Source organism: Chrysochloris asiatica, unplaced genomic scaffold (assembly GCF_000296735.1).
Source record: "Chrysochloris asiatica unplaced genomic scaffold, ChrAsi1.0 scaffold00001, whole genome shotgun sequence".
Classification (NCBI taxonomy): Eukaryota; Metazoa; Chordata; class Mammalia; order Afrosoricida; family Chrysochloridae; genus Chrysochloris; species Chrysochloris asiatica.
The window spans coordinates 16,833,739-16,843,632 of record NW_006408519.1 but is presented as its reverse complement, the minus strand read 5'-3'; positions in this window follow the sequence as shown (position 1 = coordinate 16,843,632).

The window sequence follows — 9,894 nt, the reverse complement described above, 5'->3', positions numbered from 1 at the left end:
AGCTTGAACCACCAACCTTGCAGTTCAAACTACTTTGCAGTCTGATATATTAGCCCACAACACCATACAGTGAATATTAAATGAATCCGTTTCACCATAGCTGAAATCATCACATAAAACATTACTAAAAGACCTACTTCCTCTTTCCAGGATGACTATGGAGACATTTTCCATCTCATTCCATGTTCTGATATCAATTAACACAAAAAAGAAAGATTGTGGTTTCATGTTCACATTTTGGCACTAAAATTAATGCTTTAAATTGACTACCCATGAATCTACCCATCACTAGCCACAAGCATTTATAGAGATACCAGCCTTCAGCACCAGTATAGATTAATAGAGGCACAGGAAGTTTCCTATTAGAAATTAGATATTTTTTCTCTGAAAAATAGTCCATGGAGAAATTATATTAGTTAGAAAGCATAAAATGAATAGCACAAAGTAATTTGGAAAAAATTTTATTAGTGAATTGGGAAAGTAGAAAATTTGTAATTAATTATTAAAGAAGAAAACTTAATATAATATTCAAAAATGATTAAACCTATGATGATAAAGTAAACTTTGCAATTTTTCCAGACCCTTGGCTGATCTTCCTAATTTACACAAAGGCCCCAAGCTCTCAGAGCTGACTCAAGCAGAATATACCTACACTCATCATATTAGTAAAAACTTCCTATGATTTTTTTTTTTTTTAAACTCTTCAGGCTTACAAAAGAATAGTATCAGTAATCTTTAAAAAAAGTAGTAAACCAGTATTGAAAGTAGTGAACTATATTATCTGGAGCTAAAGAAAGTGTCTAGATACTCATAGAAGTAGAAAGTAACCACAGATTCTAAACACATTTGGTCATAGAATCTCAGAATTGAGAAAAATATATAATGCAAGAACCAAAAATGTCATAGAAAGTTGAGACAAGATTAAAGTTTTACCCAAGATAAGATTTTGGGAAAGGAAAATGTATAAATTGCTGGGTTTTGAAAACAAAACTGCACAGCCTCGATGTAAGAAAAAAAGAAAAGGAAAAGACTTTTATCATGAGTATATTTTATTATAAAAAATATTTCCAAAGGAACATTAAATATTAACTATAGATTTAAAACTAAACATCTACTTACACTAGTCAGATACCACAATGAGACCTCAACAAAATAAAATATTCATATATAAATTTGCCCATATCATTGTTGTTAAGTGCTATTGAATCAGTTCTAACTTTAACAACCCTATATAGGGTTTCTGAGGAGCGGATGGTAATTTTGAGAACTGCTGACTTTGTGGTTAGCAGTTCAGTGCTCATCCTTCAGTGCCACACCCGTGCGTAAAAGAATTCAAGCTATATCCTTGCATTTGCACTCCAAACCTACTTATATAACACTAGAAAGTTGTCAGCATGGTCTAAGTTTACTTTCCTGACAGAAATCAAGACATGAAATCACAAGAAATTCTGTGCTAGCCATGCACTGTAGTACAAATAAAATATTTTGTTTGTTTCTTTTCATCTAAAATCCCAAAAATATGTATAGAAAACTCTAAATTGTGGTTCCTAATCATTTATCTATTCATTCAACCATAATTTATTTAAAATTCTAGAAGTCAGCAATGCAAGAGTTAGAAACAAGATGCATGTAACTATTGTTGTTGTTTTAGTGCTCTCAAGTCATTATCAACTCCTAGCAACCATGAGTCTGTAAATCTTCACAGAAGCAGAAAGCCTTATCTTTCTCTGGATTGGTGGATTCCAACAAAGAAAAATATGGTTGGCAGCCCAACCAGTGCTCCACAAAAACAAATGAAGTTTCCAATCTCCTAGATTGTATTCTAATTAAAAGAAAATTTCAATAAGTAAATAGATGATGATTAAGAAGCTTCATGAGAAAAGTTGTGCTGTTGTGGTGGTGGTGGTTATGTACCATGGAGTTGGTTCCCACTCATAGCGACCCTATATAGGATTTCTGAGGCTGTAAATATTTTCGGGAGCAGAAAGCCTCATCTTTTTCCCACAGAACTGCTGGTAGTTTTGAACTGCTGACCTTAAAGTTAGCAACCCAACCCATAACCACTAAACTATGATCTTATGCAAAACAGAACAAAATATTGTCCATTCCTGTGCCAACCTCAGAATCATTGCTATGCTTGAACCCATTGCTGCTATAACAGTGCCAATCCATCTTGTTGGCAATCTTGCTCTCTTTCCATGATCCTCCACTTTATGTCCTTCTCCAGGGACTTATCCCTCCTGATAATATGTCTGAAGTAAGAGAGATGATTCTGGCCATACTGGCTTTAAAGGAGCATTCTGGATGTACTTCTTTCAACATAGATTTGTTTGTTCTTCTAGCAGTCCATGGTACTTTTAATAGTCTCTTCCAACACCGTAACTGAAATGCATTCATTCTTCTATGGTGTTCTCTAGTCATTGTCCAACTTTCACATGCATATGAGGTTATTGAAAATACCATGGCTTGGGTCAGGCACAGCTTAGTCCTCAAACTGATATCTTTGCTGTTAAACAGTTTAAGAGGTCTTCTGCATCAGATTTGCCCAATGTAATATGTCCTTTGATTTCTTGAATGCTGCTTCCATTAGTGTTGATGGTCAATCCAAGCAAAATGACGTCTTTGACAATTTCAATCTTTTCTCTATTTATCTTGATGTTATTTACTGGTCCAGTTGTGATAGTTTTTGTTTCCTTTACATCTAGGTGCAACCCATACATAAAACTATAATCTTTGACCTTTACTATTAATTTTTTAAGTCCTCTTCCCTTTTAGCAAGCAAGGCTGTATCATCTGCATATCACAGGTTGTTAATGAGTCTTCCTCCAATCCTGATGCCATGTTCTTCTTCATATAATCCTTTTTCTTGAATTATTTGCTCAGCATAGAGATTGAATAAGTATGGTAAAATAATACAACCCTGTCTCACATCTTTCCTAATGTTAAACCATCCAGTGTTCCCTTGTTCTGTTCAAACAACTGCCTCTTGGTCTATGTACAGATTTCTCATTAACACAATTAAGTGTTTTGAAACAATCACTTTCCAGAGTGTTGTCCATAGCTTGTCATTATCCACACAAATGAAAACTTTTGCATAGTCAATAAAGCCCTGGTATTCTCTGCTTTCAGCCAAGATTCATCAGACTTCAGCAATGGTTTCCCTCATTCCATGTCCTCATCTGAATCTGGCTTGAACCTCTGATAGTTCTCTGACAATGTACTATTGCAGCCGTTTTTAAATTAGCTTTAGCAAAATTTTACTTGCACGCGATATTAATCATATTGTCTGATGATTGCCGCATTCCATTGAGTCACCTCTCTTTTTAATGGGTACAAATATGGATCTCTTCTAATCAGTTGGCCAAGTGACTGTCTTTCAAGGTTTTTTGACATAGATGAGTGCCTACAGTGTGCCACTTCAGTTTGTTGAAATATTTCAATTTGCATTCCATCAACTTCCGAGCCTTGTTCTTTGCTAATGCCTTCAGTGCACCTTGAACTTCTTCCTTCAGACTCCTGATCATATAGTTGCTCTTGAAATGGCTGAACATTAACCATTTCTTTTTGGTACGGTGACTCTTTATAATCTGTTCATTTTGTTTTGATGCTTTCTGCATCGTTTAATATTTTGCACATAGGATACTTCAGTATGGCAAGATGACGCTTGATTTTTTTCTTCAGTTCCCTCAGCTTGAGAAATGCTAAATGAATTCTTCCCATTTGGTTTATTAACTCTAGGTCTTTTCACATTTCATTATAATGTTTGTCTTTGTCTTGATGAGGATCCCTTTGAATTTGTTTTGTTCAGCTCTTTTACATCCTCATCTTCCATTTGCTTTAACATATCTATGCTGAAGAGTAACCTTCAGTCTCTGACATCATTTTTCATCTTTTCTTTCTTTCTTTTCTCTTTAATGATCTTTTGCTTTCTTCCTGTATGATGCTCTTGATGTCATTCCACATCTCTTCTGGTATTAGGTCATTAGTGTCTAATTTACCAAATCTATTCTTGAGATGATCTCTAAATTCATGTGGGACATGTTGAAGGTCATATTTTGGCTCTTGTGGACTTTTTAAATTTTTCTTTGTCTTTAGCCTGAACTTGCATATGAGGAATTGATGATCTGTTCATTCAGTATATTTTTGTTCTGTTTGAACAACTAACTCTTAATCTATGTACAGGTTCTTCATGAGCACAATTAAGTGCTCTAGAATGTCAATTCTTTGCAATACTATTCATGATGTTGTCATGATCCACACAGTCTAAAAGCTTTGCATCGTCAATAAAATGCAAGTAAACATGTTATGGTATTCTCTGCTTTCAGTCAAGGTCTACCTGATATCAGAAATTATATCCTTGAATTTCTGGCAGTTCCCCATAGATGTATGGTTGCAGTCCTTTTTGAATTATCTTGAATACAATTTTGCTTGTATGTGATATGAATGATATTGGGTACCTTTTTGGTTATATTGTTGTGTCATCTCTATTTGGATTAGCAAAACATTTGAAATTCTGATATATGAATAAAGCATTTTAAACTATCAGTTTTTTATCTTACTATTTTCTCTTCTTAGAGAATCCAAAATTGTAAGTTGTTCTGGTGTATATCTGAAGGAAGCAAATACCTCCTGTCATTTACTACTGGTCACAATGCACACACACAAATACCCACATACCTTAGAAGTCTGAGAATGAAAAGCACTGAAATGGAAATTTTAAATATATGGATTTTTTTTTTAACACTGAATACTACTATTAGTAAGAAAAATCAACCAATATAAACCAGCATTCATTTTAAAATGAAAAATACAAAATACATTCCTATGTTGTTGTTCTTAAGCATTATTGTATTAGCTCTGACTTATAGCAATCATGAATAAGGTTTCTGAGAAGAAGCTGGTGGGTTTGAACTGCAGACCTTGTGGTTTACAGTTCAGTGATGATCCTACAGTGCCACACCAGGAGTCCTATATAGGAAAAAAACTAAATCCTTGGACTGGCAGTTTAAAACTACTTATCATACTGTTACACAAATAAAAATGAATTCTATTATTATTATTATTATTTTGCAAATTACTCAACACCCATGTGCGTTAGTTTCCGGTGTGTGCTTTGCATGTATATATTATTTAAATGGACATGTTGTATACAGGGGGAAAAAAATGACAGTATTTCCAATCCTTAATTAAATAGAAATCAGTACAATGCTCCAAGAAATGCTTTCAGCACTATAAGATAGATCCAACTGAACTTTAAATGCATTGAATAAGACAAATTATCCTATTATTATACATACTCAAGGGGAACAGAATAAACTACACTTGATAATATAAACTCTAATTTTGAGAGGGGAAAATCCTTTTTAAAAATGTGCTATCCAGATGTGTCTTTATGAAGGAAATATGAGATACTTCCTCGTAACTATCACCACCCAACTCCTTGACATCTTCAGAATGAAGAGGAAAATAACTGCCTCATTTTAAAACTGAATTTAATACTTCAGTGATTTTTGCATAATTGTGTAACTTTCTTAGTGACTCTCCATAGGTTGCATTACCTAAATGTTTTTATTAAGGGTTATATAGTACTATAGTGAAATTGCTTGTTCTTACTGATCTGCATATCATGAAACTGTAAGCTTCAAGAGAAGAGAGTGGCTTGTTTGCTATTCTTTAAATTTGGGTTAAAATATATATAACATAAATTTTGTCATTTTAAGTATTTTCAAATGTGCACTTCAGTAGTATTAATCCTATTCACATTGTACAATCAGTGTTGCTATTTCCAAATCCCAAACAGAAACTCAATCTTTATTCTGCAGTGACCCCTCTTTCTCATTTTGCCTCAGCCCCTGATAAACTCTGATCTTTCTGCTTCAACTAATTTGCTCACTATGATTATTTTATATCAGGGGAAATACATATTTATCTTTCATGTCTTCTTTATTTCACTTGTTGTGTTGTTGTTAGGTGTCTTCGAGTAAGTTTCAACTTATAGCAACCCTATGTCCATTGTTGAAACTACTGTGTCAATTCATCTCCTTGAGGGTCATTGTCTATTTCACTGACAATCCACATACCAGTTATGATGTCCTTCTCCATGGGCTGATCATTCCTGACAACAATTACAAGGTACAAGAGATAGAGTCTTGACATCCTTGCCTCTAAGAGCATCTGACTGTATTTGTTCCAAGACACATTTGTTCATTCTTCTGTCATTGTCCATCGTATAGTTAACATTATTTTCCAACATGGTAATTCAAATGCATCAATTCTTCTTCAGTCTTCCATATTCATTTTTTAAGAGATTTTACGTTCATTTGAAGCAACTCAGAACACCATACCATAGTTTGAGTCTGGCAGGACTTAGTCCTCTAAGAGATCTTCTACAGCAGATTTGCCCAAGGCAATATGTCTTTTATTTTGTTGACTCTTGCTTCCAAGAGCATGGATGTGTATCTAAGTAAATTGAAGTCTTTGACAACTTCAACCTTTTCTCCATTAATCATGTTGTTGTTTATTGGTCCATTTGTGACCATTTTTGTTTTTGTTACATTGAGGTGTTAAGTGCTTCAAGTTCTCTTTGCTTCCAGCATGCAAAGTTTTGTCATCTGCTTTGTAGGTTGTTAATGAGCCTTTCTCCAAACATGGTACCAAGTTCATCTTCATCTAGTCCCAACTCTCCAGTTATTTGCTCAGCATACAGACTAAATAAGTATAGTGAAAGCATACAGCCCTGCCAGATACCTTTTGTGATTTTAAACCATTCAATATCCCTTCATTCTTTTCAAATAAATCCATTTTGCCTTGCTTGAGGATCTTGCTGTTATGGGACTAATGAATATTTCTTGGTTCTGCTTATGATTTGCATTGCATTCCATGACACCTGGACAATCCCATTACTAATCGGCTTCTCAGGTGGAGGGAACAAGATCCTTCACCTGCAGGAAAAGAGGGGAGTGTGAAGCTCTCATTCAGTACTTGTGCTGAGTGACACACAGTCCATGGGGGAAACATGAACAGCCTTGGAAACCCTATGCAGGATTTCTATGAGTTGGAACTGACCCCAAGGCCCACTAACACCACTACCACCACCACCACCACCACTGAAGCTGACCTAACAAACTGGCATATAATTGTTTAATAGCTTCCTCAGACCCTTTTTGTAATATCCACATTTTCACTTCTAATTTTAGTTATTTGATTATCCTGTCTTTTCTCTTACTTAGATTAATAGAAAGTGTAGTAATTGTTTAAACACATTTTATTTGGAATAACTAGCATGTATGAACTGGCATCCGAGTAGCAATCTTTAATGACGTACCATCTTGTGTCTGTGTTTATGTGTTGTAGTTTGGATGAATTCTTCACACATATATTAAGTTCCCATTCAACAATTTATACACATTTTGTTTCCTGGCATTGGTTATAATCCTTTCAATGTTTGACTTTGTTTTTATAATTCATTCTGTACTTCACTCATCTGTCAATTTGTCGTACTATGGTTTCTTGTGTGTTTCTGTGGTTCTGGAAGTTCTGCCATTAGTATTTTAAAGACCAGCAAAGTCACCAATGGTGGTCAAATTTCAGCAAAGCTTCCAGACTGAGGAAGGAGAGGTAGACCATTACTGAAAAGTTAACCACTGAAAAACTTATGAATACCAGCAGAACATTCTCTGAAAAAGTGTGAGAAGATGATATCTTAAGGTTGGAAGGCACTCAAAATATGACTGGGGAAGATGCATCCTCAAAGTAGAGTCGAATTCAATGGCATGGACAGAGCAAAGATTTCAAGATACTCATTTGCTGCTGGGGCACAACTCAAAATGACAAGAAACAGCTGTAAACATCCACTAAAAACTGGAAGGTAGAATGTATTAAGTATGTTGTTGTTGTTGTTAAGTGCCGTTGAGTTGGTTCTGACCCATAGTGACCCTGTACAGGGTTTCTGGGGGTGTAAATCTTTACGGGAGTAGAAAGCCTCATCTTTCTTCCATTGAGCGGCTGGTAGTTTCGAACCGCTGACCTTAAGGTTCGCAGCCCGATTTGAAGTCATCAAAAACAAAATGAAACATACTTTCGTGGCATCAATAAGTGAGTGGCTCAAGTGGTTCATCAGTTTGTTGAAAGATTTCAGTTTGTATCGAATCACTTCCTGGAAACTTGTTCCTTACCAGTGCCTTCAGGGCAGCTTGGACTTCTTCCTTCAGTACCATTGGCCCTTGATCATGTATTTCAGTTTGAAATGGTTGAATATCGACTATTTCTTTTTGTTATAGTGACTCTGTGTATCTCTTCTATCTTCTTATTATGCTTTCTACATCATTCAACATTTTGCCCAATATTTTGCTCAAGTCAAGGCTTGAAATTTTTCCTGTTCTTTCTGCTAGAGATATTCTGAGCCTGTTCTTCTCTATTGCTTTTCTAATTCCAGATATTTGCATATTTCCTTATAATATTTGACTTTGTCTTCGAAAGAGGCCCTTTGTAATTTTCTATTCAACTCTTTTACCTCCTCATTTCTTCCATTTGCTTCATAATCTCTATGATGGAGAGCAAGTTTCATAGCCTCTCTGACATCCATTTTGGTCTTTACTTTCTTCCTTGTCTTCTTAATTATCTGTTTCTTTCTTCTTGTATGATGCCCTTGATGTCATCCCATAACTTCTCTGGTTTTCGGCAATTATTGTGTAATGTGTCAAATCTGTTCTTGAGATGATCTCTAAATTCAAGTGGAATATGTTCAAGGTCATATTTTCAGATCTTGTGTACTCTTTAAAATCCTCTTCATCTTCAGTCTGAACTTGCATATAAGTAATTGATGATCTTTTCTACAGTCTGCCCCTAGCCTTTTTTTGGCAGATGATATAAAGCTTTTCCATCATCTTTTCCCTCAAATGTAGTCAATTTGATTTCTATGTATTCTTTATGGTGAGGGTCCACATGTATAGTCAAAGTTTCTGATGTTCAAAAGAGGTAATTGCAAAATTCTATCATGTGTTCTCCAATAAAATTTCTGTCACTAACTCTGTATTTCCCAACTATATATCCTTCCTCTTTGTTTCCTAGTCACCAGTAATTATCGATTACTTTTGCATTCTAGTCACCAGTAATTATCAATACATCTTGATTGAATGTTTGATCTACTTCAGACTGAAGATGTTGTTAGAATTCTTCAGTTTCACCATCACTGACTTTAGGAGTTGGTGCATAAATTTGAATAATAGTGGTATTAACTGGTTTCCTTGTAGGAGTATGGCTATTTTCCTATCACAGACAGTATTAAATTTCAAGATACGTGTTGAAATGTTTCTTTTTGATGATGAATGTGACACCTTTCCTCTTCAATTACCCATTCCCTGAATAGTCAACCATGTGATTGTCAAGTTCCAGATAGCCAGTACCCATCCATTTCAGCTTATTATTGCCTCGGATACTGATGTTATGCATTCCACTTCATTTTTAACAACTAACAAGTTTGCTAGATTCATACTTTGCACATACCATGTTCTTATTATTAATGAATTTTTATAGCTGTTTCTCCTCATTTTGATTTTTGCCCTAGAAGCAAATGAAGTTCCCCAAACCTTAACTCCATTTGCATTATCATAGTCAATTCTACTTTGTAGAAGCAGCTGTTCCCCAGTCATATTTTGAGTGCATTCTAACCCGAGCACCTCATATTCCACTACTATACCTGACAATATTCATATGCTATTCATCATGTTTCACTATTCAATATTTTGGTACTATCTGACAGTGTTTCACTGATATTCATAAGGTTTTCAGTGGCTAAACATTCAGAAGTAGTCCACTTCTTCTTATTTCAAGCCTGCCTTAGTCTTGAAGCTCAGCTGAAATCTGTCCACTGCCAGCATTCAAATACCAGTGGCA